This window comes from Argopecten irradians, chromosome 10 (assembly GCF_041381155.1).
Source record: "Argopecten irradians isolate NY chromosome 10, Ai_NY, whole genome shotgun sequence".
Lineage (NCBI taxonomy): Eukaryota > Metazoa > Mollusca > Bivalvia > Pectinida > Pectinidae > Argopecten > Argopecten irradians.
Genome location: NC_091143.1, coordinates 20,201,374 through 20,215,837, shown reverse-complemented (window position 1 = coordinate 20,215,837; position 14,464 = coordinate 20,201,374). Strand labels below are relative to the sequence as shown.

Sequence of the window (14,464 nt, the reverse complement as noted above, 5' to 3'; positions counted from 1 at the left end):
AAATTACAATTGAATAATTGTAACGATTCTTAAAAAACAAGAGTTTAATAATTATAATGTTATTTCAAAGTTAAAGTTAAGTAGATGTGAAAATATTTCATATCGGTAAATTACTATATCACAGATATACACTACGCCTTAAATATTAATATAAGTTATATAAGGTAATTTTTTGCCAATCATGGATATTTCTTTATGTTTTAAAATGATTACTCACCAAGAATTCAGTGTAAAAACATTCCCAAAGCACAAAGTTCTGTCCGCTTTCGAATTAACTGTCCCGGCTGGCAATCTAAATGGTTTTCGCCCGACTCAATACCATCTGCTGCAACAACACAAAGATCATTAGTGAAAAAACAATTCAATTAATACTAGGAATTAAACTACAATCAAATTATATGTTATGTGAATTGCAATGCAATCAAAGCCCATTGTTCTATTTCGATTAGTATATGGCGAACACAACGAAGCCTGCTCTTTCTCATTCAATATTTATAACTAGTTATTATTGTCATAAATACACTATAGAGCGTCGCAGAGCCGACCAAATCCTCACTGTCTCTTGAGTACATATATTTTTAGAGGATGAATACAAACTCCATCATCGTGTCAGTATGGATAAGGGAAGTGTCCTTGACAACCAAATCATAAAAAAAACTCGAGCAGCTTACATCGTACAGCTCACATGATGAATGACGATCTATTTCAGCGTAATACAAAACGCATCTATTGCAATAGTTGTAAGAATTGACAACAATGACAGCTGTTTGTTCAGAATAGTATTACACGAAGATGATGTACCCCGTGCAAAGATGGTAAAACTAACCATAGGTAAGATTCGTTATGTACAATGGACATATGTATCGAATTACAGGTAAAATGAATGTTGTTATAGTACATGCAATAGCGTACCTAGTTTGAAATTGATATAACTGAATTCAAGTTCTGTTTATAAGTTAGGAACGTTACATGAATGAAACCATCCACATTTAAGTTTTATGTTGGGTTTTCTCATGAATACACTAAATTGAAGTAATGTTAGGTACTGCAAAACCCTAAATATTGTAGGTTATTTTCTGTCGTGATTTGTCTGTAGAAATATCCATTGTTAGTCAATTGATCAAAATATGACAATGATATGTAAATCAAAATAAAATAGTACAACACTGTTTGTAGTATCGAAGGGTAAGGGAATAGTAGCTGGTAATCAGTGGAAGGCAATGGTTCGCTCGTTTCCAAGTGAGTGATGTGAAAGATACATTAAAATGGGAACATGTTTGGATTTTATAAGATAAAAGGTGAAACAGAACAACAGAATAAAGGTAACGGATTTAACAATTCATTGATTGTATTTGGAATGCAATGCATATATGCATTAATACTTAAAATAACCTCCATATTCGTCATAGAATTTTTTCACGAAGATGAGAAGAAATGTTTGTATTATGCACGAGCATGTTCAGATCATAACATCAAAACCAATATCCATCTAATTAATCACTGACCCCATACAACCACGGAATAATTATCTTTTATGTTGATTAACCTCTTTCAATTATGTTCCAGATAAGATCATATTATCGAAAACGTGAAAATCAGCAAAAGTTCATTGGATAATCATCGATCGTGCAACATTAACAAGTCTCACTTGAAAACTCTTCAGTATACTCACTGACAGATTTATTAATCTTTTAATCAACACATTTTTATATATTTTATGAAGTGTTCGCCTGAGAGTTTATCTTCTGTGAGATTCGTGTTATCATTCCACAGAAAAAATTCACCTCCCTGAACGCTGGGTGCAGCATCATTAAAAGAGTGTGAAAAACCGTTATAATAACACACTTCCATGGGTTCAATAACTTGTAAGTTTTCACACGACCATCAGCATAAATCCTATCAAAAAGACTTTATTGCATTAGCAATAAAGAAGACGCCTCTCACAGCTTGTTACATAACAACTTTGAAACATGTAAGGGTTTCTTATTAATACTGGGTATTAAACGTGCCTTGAGAGGAAACAAGTACTCACTACTCACATTACGATGACAGTGGTAACATTTTTATCTTGTTTAATAGTTTCGGATAATACAAGTTTATTCATATTGGTAAAACCCCGAGGGCAGGGCGTAATACCGACGGCAAGGTGAATTTATTGTACATATACATTTTATATTGCTTACGACGGTGAGTAAATGTCATATATGAAATGTCTCAAATGTCAGCTGCATTTTCAAAATCTTGGTTTTCCTTATAGCTATGGAAATTTTGATAGAACTAACATAATGACCTAGAGATTGGTTGGTTTGCGGATTGTTTTACGTCCCATTAACCGTGTTAGTTAAAAAAGGCCTCTCCTGCATGCAGTGCGTTACGTGTATGGCTGTCTGTATGTTTTGGGATGCTCCTGTATATTTCTTTTACGTCTCTTAGCAATGATGGAAACACATTTGCCAATTTATAGTGCTGTCTCACTGACCCAAACCGCCTGAGACACCGGACAGTACACCCCAACTAGACATGAGATGGTAGGTAACGTCTAGAATGGTATAAACTTGTCATTGTTAATGAATACATTGCTGCTATATCATGAGATAAAGAAGTCAGTTGTTATTGTATTTATTAGCTTTAACGACGAATAAGATGTAACTACAACGGATACTGAAATTTAAGATCTCAGAAGCGTCGTGCGAAGTTCATCTGTTTCGTTATTCAAACGGGTGTCGTCATCACTTTCATTTTGAATCTAATATATCGTGCAGCCATAATGTTCAATGTAATCAGTCAATATCAAATCAATCGACCTTTGCGTGATAAAACATGTTTGTGATGTCGTTATAATGTAATGGTGAGTATTCATATTGTGAACTGTCAATTGAAAGTAAAGAAGATCTAGTATACACAACAAATAAATCATACATAGCTTGTAATATTATAGGAAAATAATTTTCCCTTTCTCACGAATGAAAAATATATCATGTTTTACTGATACAAATTTCAGCTGCATAATATATAAAACCAAGTTTATGCTTTGACAACTGAGAATTCGGGCTATTGCTTACTTCCAAGTTTCAGCTTTTTACGTAAAATGAATTCCATGTAGTAATAAAATACTCTAAGAGAAATGACTTGTTCCCTATACACATGCATATCATAGTGTGCGTTTGAATTATATCAAGAAGCACACAATCGAAGATATGCATCAGATGAAAGCTTCTGCTGTATACCTTAGTAATTACGGGATGCACTTTATACATTATTCTAGTTTTATCGGATAGTTCTGAGCTATGTGTATAATACCCAGTAGTAAATGAAGAGTAATGAAAACAATCATTGTAGGGAGGAATGTTTAGCAATATAGAAAACTGTATCGTGTTATGTTGGAATGCCACAGTCATATCTCGTACACACGTTAACTATTGTGTATATTAGCATCTTCCGGTCGGAGAGGGTAGACCGATTTTACTAGTCTGATATTATGCTTGGGATATACGGGTTTTCACCACAAGACTCCGGCTGTCATTGTCCTTAAAAAGTTATATGTGCCATAATCGGGGAATTTTTTTAACATGCTTGTTTTCTTCGACAAATATGTTTACCAACGGTATCATTCTGTTTTTTATGCCTTATGCATGTTTAGATGGACATTACTACAATTACTAATAACACTGTAAAAATGTGAAATGTAATTGTAGAGAAAAACTTGATTCACAACTTGGCTTCATGTTCTGACCATATATACTCATTTCACTGCACTGTTTATGTCAATATATTGATTTTTTTTTAAACTTTTACTTGTATTTGTAAAATTTAAACTTATGCATTGTAAATATTGTAATGCTCACAATGTTGGTAATGTTTGGTGATGCATTGTAAATATTGTAATGCTCACAATGTTGGTAATGAAAATTACGACACAATTTTCAGGGCATAATACTTAATAAATAGTGTAGGTTTAATTTAAGAGTTGATCAAAATAATACTTTCACATGCTAATTATCGAACGACGATTGTTCCGTTTCTGTTAGTTGAAAAAGTATTCGGTTGATACTTTGTCATTGTTTTAAGTTTTTGATTCATTTTGAATAAATAACATCTATGTTGTCCATTTCAATGTCTCTTCTTCATTGCGTCATTTATTAGTTGAATGAACATTAAATACTTTTAGCTTGGGTAATCGAAAAACAACGATGGTGCTTTGCTGAGCGATAAATCTTCAAATGACTCACTTTACCTAAGCAGGTGTAAGAATATACGGTACTTTTAGTAGATTCTTATTTACACCGGGAACTCGGAATTTTCTCCTCTACGATCAATTGTAAAAAGATTTAAAATCGAAGTTCCATAACCATTACGAATATCTTTCACATAATTGCATTATATATCTAATCCAGCGGAGTAACATTTGGCGCCAGTATTACAGGGGTGTATGTGATACATCTTGTAGCGTTTTTTTGAGAGGAATCAATAGATATAGTGAGTATAGGATTATATATGTGAAAGCTGGTCTTTACACTTAAAAGCGAAGCCTGTTTGATAGCCGGCCGATACCATCCCACCGAATTATGTTTTCTTTGTAACTTTAACACAGTCTGACAGCTAAAGTGCCACTAATAGTCTGATCATCATAATCAGATGGGATAGGAACTTTCACGTTTTGGTTTTTGTTTTCAGTGATACACGAAACTTATGTTGATAGATCACTGAATCATTTTACGAATTCTGCAAAACAACAAAGAAATAGCAAAGGCTTCTTGTGGGGAGTTTTCTCGTGATAACGTTGTAGTAATGTTATTAGACTCGTAGCCGTGTTATGGACGTGCGGTATAAACGTTAAAAGGCCGTATGGGTGTGAAGGATATTTAATTATTTTTCACCAAAAGCACAAACGAGTGTACTGATTTGTTGATCAAGAGTTTATGACTATATAATGCAGCAATGTAAAGACTTCAATCATTGCCCGGATATACAATCATGTAACGTTCTCAGTTTCCTGTGCATTTAATTACATATAGTTAAAATTGAAAACACAGACAGTCCTGCATGCTACGACAATATCCCATCATGCAGTATTTCTGCTGGAAAGCTGTCACCGTTGGGCCCATCAACGAGGACTGGTTTAGCGTAAACGTTTAGAATTCTGTAGTTTTAATCAATACATCGATGTTGCCCGAGTTTGTAAAATATGTTTAAGCATCGGTAGTAATCTGTGAGAAAAGTGTTTTCTGTAGAAAGTTAATGTTTAAAGATCATAACGTGGTGATTTGGTTTACATGGTTTTACGTCATATGACCAGCAAGCGACACACAAAAACCTCCAAATAATCTGGTTAATCTGAAACAAATACACAACACTACACTATTCGTATGCAAAAACCTAGTTTTAAGAATTGGTGGTACTTTTGAATTTCGGTGCGAATTCTCTATCGAGATTAGGAATTAGTACAGAACTTTCCCACACTCTTGTTGTTTTCATGCGATTTTTTGAGCTATTGAGAACGTTAAAAATGGAAGGTTTGGAAAATAGTACAGATACACAGAATGGGTGTTTACTTACAGTTTTTTTTAGTTTATAATATTTCATTTGAAAGATCCACTTTACTTTCACTACCAACGTATTTGTTAGACAAAATGACATGCAAAGTTGTAATTTCCGTGTTTTGAAAAATCAGATATCAACAACTCTGATTTTAATTCAAGTATGGCGAATTAAATGTGGTCTAGAAGCTAAGAATCATAATATGTTTGAATTTATTAATGTGTTTTATCGTTAAAATGTCGTACTTGAATGTTTTATACGATTACTCAAAGCGATTGCATGTATATCACTTGTTGTCAGTATAATGTGAACCCGTGTGGTGTGCTGTTCAGTGTCTTTGGCGCCTTGTATCAGTAAACACTGCCGAATTGGAAACTATCCACTACAAGCGTAGCAACAAACCCACGAGTCACCGCTCTTTCGCTTACGACAGAGATGATGGAGCGGTGACTAATTGGTTACCGACAATGAACTATAACAAGGTTACACTACACTTATATAGTGCAGTTTTCAAAATATGTCATGCATTCACCACATAGAGCACATCATCATCGAAGGAAGAGGGCATCCTAAATTTAATTTAAACAGACCACGACAAGTTCATTTTATCGGCTTACCGTCCTTTTTGTCATCGCTTTCAAAATTATTTAAAATACTTTGTCGCTTTCATAGTTTACCATAAGTCAATTGATTTTAATTTTCTACCTTTACATTCGTTTTCGTTTTAATATATAATGTTACATTTCTTTAAAATTTAACACCATTCCCACAATTCTGCCACAGACGTTTGTACTGGTAAGTCAATCAATAATGCTATGTTTTATGGGAGTTTTGTGAGAAAACATGTTTATTTGGTCTTTAAACTTTTTATAAAAACGAAAAAGATATCAGACATAAATAACCTTTATCATGCGATCAAGTGATTAGCCTTACTGATCAATCGAAGTTAATTTATGATAAATGATTGAAGCAGTACTCGTTGGACATGCAAGCTTCCTGTTATTCATCTCACCCTATCAGTATATTGAACGGTACTGTAATTATAACAATAAGCCTCATCATATAGTTGCTCTCTACAAATATCTCACGACATTAATATTGGGTACAGTCGCTCACTACAAATATCTCACAACATTTATATTGGCCCTGCAGGTAGGGCGTAAGAATTTTACCTTCTGCCCCATTGTATGATCGTAAAAAGCGACTAAATCAAGGATATTATGTTTTATTTCTTCCCGTCTTATTTAACGTCTTCATTGACACCACCTCACTTTTGGCCTATTGTTGAGCGATCGCCTCTATGAGGAAGGCTGTGGGTTCTGTCCCCTGGCCGAGACTCACCATAGTCTTTAAAAGTGGTAGTTTTTACTCCTATTTAGCGCTCAGCATACAGGGAGTAAGACAACTGGTTCGCATGTTGTCAGTATAATGTGAATGGGTTGGACGCCTTGTTTGGTATCTTCGGTGGCATGCTTCAGTAACATAGTACTTTAAAAAGGGCAAGTGTTCCACTTTACAAAAAGACACTACACGAACATACTGCAGTCTCCTAAAACACACATCGCGCACTTCATACACGCTACACACCACATACATGGGAGGTCGTCCTTACATTACCCTGGCTATTAATAGGACGCTATTGTGAATAAACAAACAAACCACAACTACCATCCAATGAATTGTTTAATGGCACAGAAAATATATTCTTTATTACAGATATCGTACTTTAAAATATGATTGATGAAAATATATGATTCACGAACACTAAATCCATGTCTCTGTCTATCCTATTGATATAAAAAATAACGAACAGGTAAATACTAGCAGCCAATCCGTGTTCGTATAAGGTTTTCCATGTGGATTTAATCCTTATGTAAAACAAGTATAATTGTTTTGTTACGCTAGTATATTCAACTACTGGAATGCATTCCTATATTTCTTTAAAAAATTGTAATATTCAGATATCATGTCACGTCACATATCTTAAAGTTTCCGCGCTCTTATCCGGTTTAATGAGTGCTTGATAGTTGGATGAATGCAAATACAAGTCTTCGTTGTGATAGATCAAGATTATCAGAACTTCGAATGGAATCATTTTTGTAAGCCGAGTTGGATATTAAAAGGAAGAAAAAAACAATTTAATGGATTTCCACATTATACCATATATCCTGTTGAGTTTATAACGTAATAAACTGAATACGCAGCGTATTTGAATACACAATAGCTGTCGTGGTATCCCGCTAAACGCGTGAAAGATATTATTTTATCACATAACCCACCAAATTAATTATAGATCCTAGTGAGTGAAATAATTACAAAGATTATAATTATCATTATTGCTTTCTATTTTCTGATTAATTCTAATTTAATTTGGCCTCATTTAGTAATATAACATATACATCATTTATCTGTATACTAAAATAGCCTTTGTCGCTGATAATAACATGTACTACATCGTTTTTATACTAAGTTTGTGTTTCTGATATCAATATGTATAGGACTGCGCGAGGATAGGTATCTTTCAGCGAGATAATAAGTTTTATATGAATTACTAGACATCACTGAAATTGTTTATTTTGTCTTACATAATTATGTAAATATGACAAAAAGATGATGTAGTTAAGTTTGTTAGGTATAAAGTTCTATAACAGGATAGGCTTATTCCAGAACGTACCATGTATAGCAGGCAGAGAGTACATGAGAGAGAAATCAGCCAGAAATGAAGACAGACGAAAATATTACAGCATTAAATCAAACTATAAGTAATACTATAAGAAACAATGTTTTCATTATATGGGATATGGAATCACAGAAATATACATTATTATAAGCTTGTGATCGTGATATTTAAAAGGAATTAAATGAATTGTTCTATAATGGCCTGCATGGTCGATTTAATTTGATTATATCTTTAACTTGCTTAAGGTTTTATTTTCTCTTCTTGTAAGTTTAACACATTTTGCAATAGAATTTAAAAATGTTACATCCTGGTTTCAATAATCTTTTAAGTAACATTTCATCAAACGATTTATGTGGTTTATATGACGAATAAAACATTAGATATTGGCGAATCCACTTTATCGAATGATACTTAAAATAGATTACTTCTCGCTCAAAAAAACAATGCCGTGCTACGAACGAGGAATTTTCGTCTCAGTATGAGTTGTTTAAAATATATACCTAATAGGTGCATACTCGTGCAAACATTTATAATATTTTTATTAAATATATATTTTTACCTGTCGTGTAATGTACACACACTGCCGATACTTTACTTTATTTATCTATGTGTTTATCTTTGCACCATCTCAATATGACCAGATGTATGCAGCGGCAAGGACCGTGCATACAACACAAATGGCGGACTTATCAATGCCGAACATGAATATAATCATTGCGTAAAAATTAGATATTAAGAACACAAATCGTGATTTCATAACTCAAGGATATCTTATTATTTCTCCTTTATTTACGTTACCCCCGTGTTTCATACGCATTTCTTACATACCGGCCCACTCAAGAAAAGGATCTCATTTCAAATTCTTGCACATTGCCATTGCACATTTTATCACTACTATAATGGATCTAATTAAATTATGATTTTGCACAGTTTTTGGACAGTAAGTCGAGGTTTGGCCAAACTCTTATTGCGTTATTACCATGGCTAACTTCAGCGACAGGAAATACTTCACAAAGTCTGCTCATCTGTGTCAAATACCGACTGAATAGGTCACATCCACACAACAATCGTCAGTATAAAGATGAAAGGCTAACGTGAATAATGTTTGCTATAAATAGCCTAAATATACTAATACGTTGAGAGATTTGTATTTGATAAAGTCTGTATGAAGCCTGTTTTAAAGTACAGTTGCCATGACTTTGTAGGTCGCCTGGCCACTTACGATTATAGAACTCTAACGAACCATGTGTATTATACATGATCACTGTACATTAGAGTTATTGAAGCACCTACCTGTGTAAAACAATGAAGCGTTAACAAAGCATATGATGATGTGACACATCAGCTGCCCTAAGAGTAGCACCTTTTGCTTGTGTCCAAATTGTTTGTTAATAATTTTCCGTAAATACATTTAACTCAAACGATTATTAATGAATATGTAATAGTAAAATATATCTTTAACTATACTTATATTTTATTTGACCAATAATGGCGCACCAGGAATCCAATGTAGGGGAACAGAGGAAGTATATAATTTGATTATACGCTCGCACGTATATTTTAATAAGTGATGATATGACAGATTTACTACGTATAAGGTAAAAGTGAGACAGCATGTAAATACACGATAAATTAATTAATAAATGTGTAGATGGATAGCTTAATCAATAATTGGCACGATGTCATTTTTTTAGCAAAATGCTCCTTGCATTTCATCAATATATGCAAAACTTTGTGATGTATAAAGTATTTATACCCGATATACCCGATATATATTACCCGATAATAAAAATCCGTAAAATTGAATTTTCAAACTTTAAGTTCACTTACTGACCTAGCTTTTGAAACAGTTCATATGCCAGTTCGTAAGAGATAGTAGCCAAACTAAAGCGTTAAAATGTGTGGTCTTACCTTGGCATCTGTGTTGTCTGGTAGAGGATCATAAATCTCCAATCACACTCTCAGGGTTCCCACTCGGCCAGGTATCAGGTGCTCGTCTGCAACCAAGCGAATGTGTTAATGTACAACAATTTAGTATCATGAATACATGTATAAGAACATGAATTCCATGTGTACCGAGTTCCCCACAAGACAGAGCAAAATTAATTCACCAATGCCTTCTATCTTAGAACACACATGACGATCAGAGGGTTTCAGTAACTATACGCCCAATTTTGAACCTACTTTGTTCTAAATATAGTCTTTTATGAATTATCTTAAGTAATACCTGCCAAATATTTAAGTTGTCGGGGTCATCGATTTGTGACCTTTCGCTTTCAGCACCAGTAGCTCTATTAGGACACGAAGCTGTGAGCACGTGACCCATTCTAGGGTCAACCTATTGGAGGCAATTAAGCAGAAAGCGTTTCAATTTCGTGTAAACGTTGTTCAGGTCTAGCGGTAGTCAAATAACATGTCACTTGTGTTCTTATAAAGAATTAAAATACATTAAACAGAAAATATTTATAAACTAAATAGAAAATGTCAAAGTTGCCCAGCGGCTAACACAACACAGAACGTTGATGTAATTAATACGAGTGTTACAATCTGAAACCAGAAACAAAATCTGCGGAATTAAGATGCATTTAATGGAACCAATTGATACCTGTATTGGTTTGTTGACGTAGATTGTTATATTTCTGTGATCAAACATGAATAATAAATCGAATGTTTTATGTATAAAACAGGTGCTTGTCATTAATTTCTATTAATGACTTTGCTGCAGCACTAGCAAAGTAGCAATAACATCTCACTTATGGTAAGACCTGTCATCGACACATCTACAGGGAAATTTATGATACTGCGATACAAATGTTGGTTTTCTTATTGTCAGATATGGCGATGTGGTTTTCTTGGTCAACGCTTGTATGTTACATTGTAAACATTACTTTGTATACACTGCCTGACAAATGTCTTACGTCACAAACAATGACAGGTCAGATATATAATCTTTTCCTCAGGTTTTAAACTAAAAATGATACCATCACCCTATCCATCAGCACGGCTTAACAAAGACGTGATTCTTTTTAAGTGAAATTTGATTTTACCACAAATCCGAAGATACTACCTAAAAATAACATCACTTAACAGTCGTATCAAAATGAGATTAATCAAGACATTGTTATGTTTGACATGCACGTATCGGTGGCCAAAAACTAAACTATCGACACTTTAACGACCCTGTAAACAATTTACGAGGTATAGGTAAGGATCGTTACCCCTAAACAATACGTACTGCTGGTTACAACAGAAGTGAAATACCACACCACACAAGTCAGTCTACTGAATAGAGAGCTGTTCAGGCCAGTAACTACCTTTGTGTTGAATTGTCCTAGCGGTTTACATCTGGTCAATACCATCTAAAAACGTAGAAAGTCCTCTAAGTCTTTGTTGACAATTAAGCTATATGTTGGGTGGCGTTGTAAGATATATGTTGATATTAAAAGAAATGAGGAAATTCAATATTAAATATTCTGCTAGTTGTTTCACGGTGGCACGGTAATGGTAACGTCTGACATGCATATTACGTTTCGACATGTCATCTTGAGCGAGGGTCATTTGTAAAGCAGCTCGTTAAGAGGTCAAAGTTTGTCAGACAATACTTTAATTTTAGGAAGTTTTCGTGTCCTTTTTCAAGAACACCCAGTTATTTCAGGTTCCATTTACATATTGTTACGCGTGGGCAACTGATTATATATATGAGGTGGAATGCCCGAATCGACAGCATAAGATACACTTACCAACTCTCCATTAACATTAGATATCTAATGGTGATTTGATAATATCTTTCAATGTATTCAATGTAGCTCAAGAACGTTGACTTAATTGACCGTGAGATATGTACTTTTTCAAGCAATGATGGCGTTTTAATCATATATGGACACATATCTCATACTTGCTACCGGAGTGAAACAGCGGTTTTAAATCAAAAGCTTATCACGAATCATTCAAATAAACAAAAGAAATTATTTCTTAAGTCCGTTTTCCCGAAACAAAAAAGGACGAAACCTTACAGTTCTAAAGTAACTGTAGTCATTTTTAATTTGTCCCACTTTGACTAACAATTGTTTAGAGAAATCATGGCCAGAAGTTGAATTCTTCCGCTTTATACACTTCGAACAAAATATGAATGATTGAATTTACCCGACATCAGTATCGGGTCTATCGTCCCCTACCGAGTACATGTAGTTCAATTGAAAACGTGTAGTGTTCGGAGAATCCCGGGTTCAAAACTCGGTCTTCGCTATGCATTTTGCTACACCTACTGCACTTGTACTTAAAACATATTTTTATTCATTTTCACCGAAATGTTAGAAACAGCGGACATAAAATAAACTTTTAAAACTTTACACAACAATTATAATCAGACAAATGCACGCAAATATTGTACAATCATCTAATCATTCGACATGGAAATAACGATATCTATGAATGTCAATACGTTTTATTCTTTATGATCAATTTAATACTAAAACAAAATTTCACAGCTTGATTGTTTTAGTATTGCAATACTTTTACCATATCCCTTCCGAATTTGACGGAAAAAGCAATTGCCTTAAGGCGTCGACACTATCGTTCGTGAAACTCTAACGCAAAGCGTTGCTGTACTCTAAATGAAGTTTTAAGATCTTCTGGTCATGCTTTCATTGGCACCAACGGTAAAAGAATGTGATTTCCATTCTTTGGCTGGACTAATATTAGATGTCATATCAACAGCAATAATGCGTTACATCATTCCCTTGACGCTATATTAACTGTCACTGCAAGCCTCGATTCCTGAGTATTCTAATTATTTTCCGAGACAAAGATGAATCTTATTTCAAAATGGCTGTTTTAGCATTCGTTACCGAAATTGTAGCATTCACGCTGTCTAATCGCTTTCAGTGTTGACAACTCTAGCACCAAATGTTTATTCTTTCTCTCATGGTGTGATATTTGTGTGTCTTCAAGTTATCACTTTTAGGAAGTAAAAGAACTTTGTCAATTACATGTCAGAATCTACAACATTTCATAATCTCGGAGAATGAGCAATGACAACAAATAACAAAACCGGTTTGTTAAATGAGTTAAATTTTGTACACCCATAATGAATGAGGAAGGAAGTACATGTCTGGTAAATTGCATTTGACTTCAATGATTTAAATTGAATTCTAAAGTGTTTTGGTTTTAACGGACAGCTTTTCTTATTTCAAATAACTATTGAATGAGAGGTAAGGTAAATTAGAAATTAAGATTTCATACAACCGATAAAAACGTATTTTAATATAGCTTGTGTCCTGATGTACATATGTTTCTCAGAATTATAATGAGTTCATATGTACTAAAAAAATAATTCTGCACGATAGCTCAGCCAGCCGTTGTGCAAACTTCATCAGCTACTTGCATATGCTTCTCTGGTACATAGGCGAGTTATATTGTTAATTAATAAAAACTTTTAACTTCGCACGTACTGAAACTGTGCGAATGTCAACCTAACCAGATGTTGTCTTTAGTAAATATTAGGAATTCTTCCACAATTCTATTCCGGTATACCGATTAGTCTATGATGCAGTCTAGAGCTGCTTACCTTGGGTCATCAAGTCTCTTCAAATACACTTTTGTACATGCATAACGTTTAATACCAACATTTATGGCTGTCCAAGCTAAAATGTTAAGGCTTCCATTATTCTATGGCGAGTGATATGTACATTAATCCCATGTGGAGAAGCTGCCAGTGGTTGGCCGGTGGGTTTTTTCCGGGTGCTCAGGCTTTCCTCCTGCGTATAAACCTGGTACGTCCTTTCATGACCCTGGTTGCTAATAAGACGCTTAATAAATGGAACCAAACGAAATATAATACAATAAATAGTTGCGTGGTTCCGTAATTTTTATCATGTTATTAAAAAGGTTTCCGAGAAAAATGGTCAACATTTTATGGTACGGATTGGCCTTGCCAAGATTCACCGACCTTTTGTTCGATGATCTAGCGATGGGCGAACACAAGATGCTTCTCCAACATATCCCTGATGCATTTATTGTCAAAACCTATTTCAGTTTTACTCACTACGGATTTGCTATCAAATGCTATGCATTAGTTTATTTGTCACTGCCGCGCGAGAAAGTCTGAGAAAGGCTAATTTCCCGTCTCTGTTCCATATCATATAGACCTGTAACTGTGAAATAGAGGTCCAAATATACTGTCAAACGCACTGCCAGGGGACACAGAATGTTAAAGCGTCTTACATCACAGAATGTAGATTCCGTAGC

At 34.3% G+C, this 14,464-nt stretch overlaps 1 long non-coding RNA gene across 2 annotated transcripts in view; it reads right to left on the bottom strand.

Annotated features, from left to right (window-relative positions):
• Window positions 1–216: 216 nt before the first annotated feature.
• Window positions 217–14,464, bottom strand: part of LOC138332759 (uncharacterized) — a 60,080-nt gene continuing 45,832 nt past the window's right edge. For both annotated transcript variants that reach the window (XR_011209866.1, XR_011209865.1), the window contains exons 2-3: window positions 10,130–10,215; window positions 217–325 (exon numbers count right to left, since the gene is read on the bottom strand). This is a non-coding gene — a long non-coding RNA (uncharacterized lncRNA). The remainder of the gene's footprint in view (window positions 326–10,129; window positions 10,216–14,464) is intronic.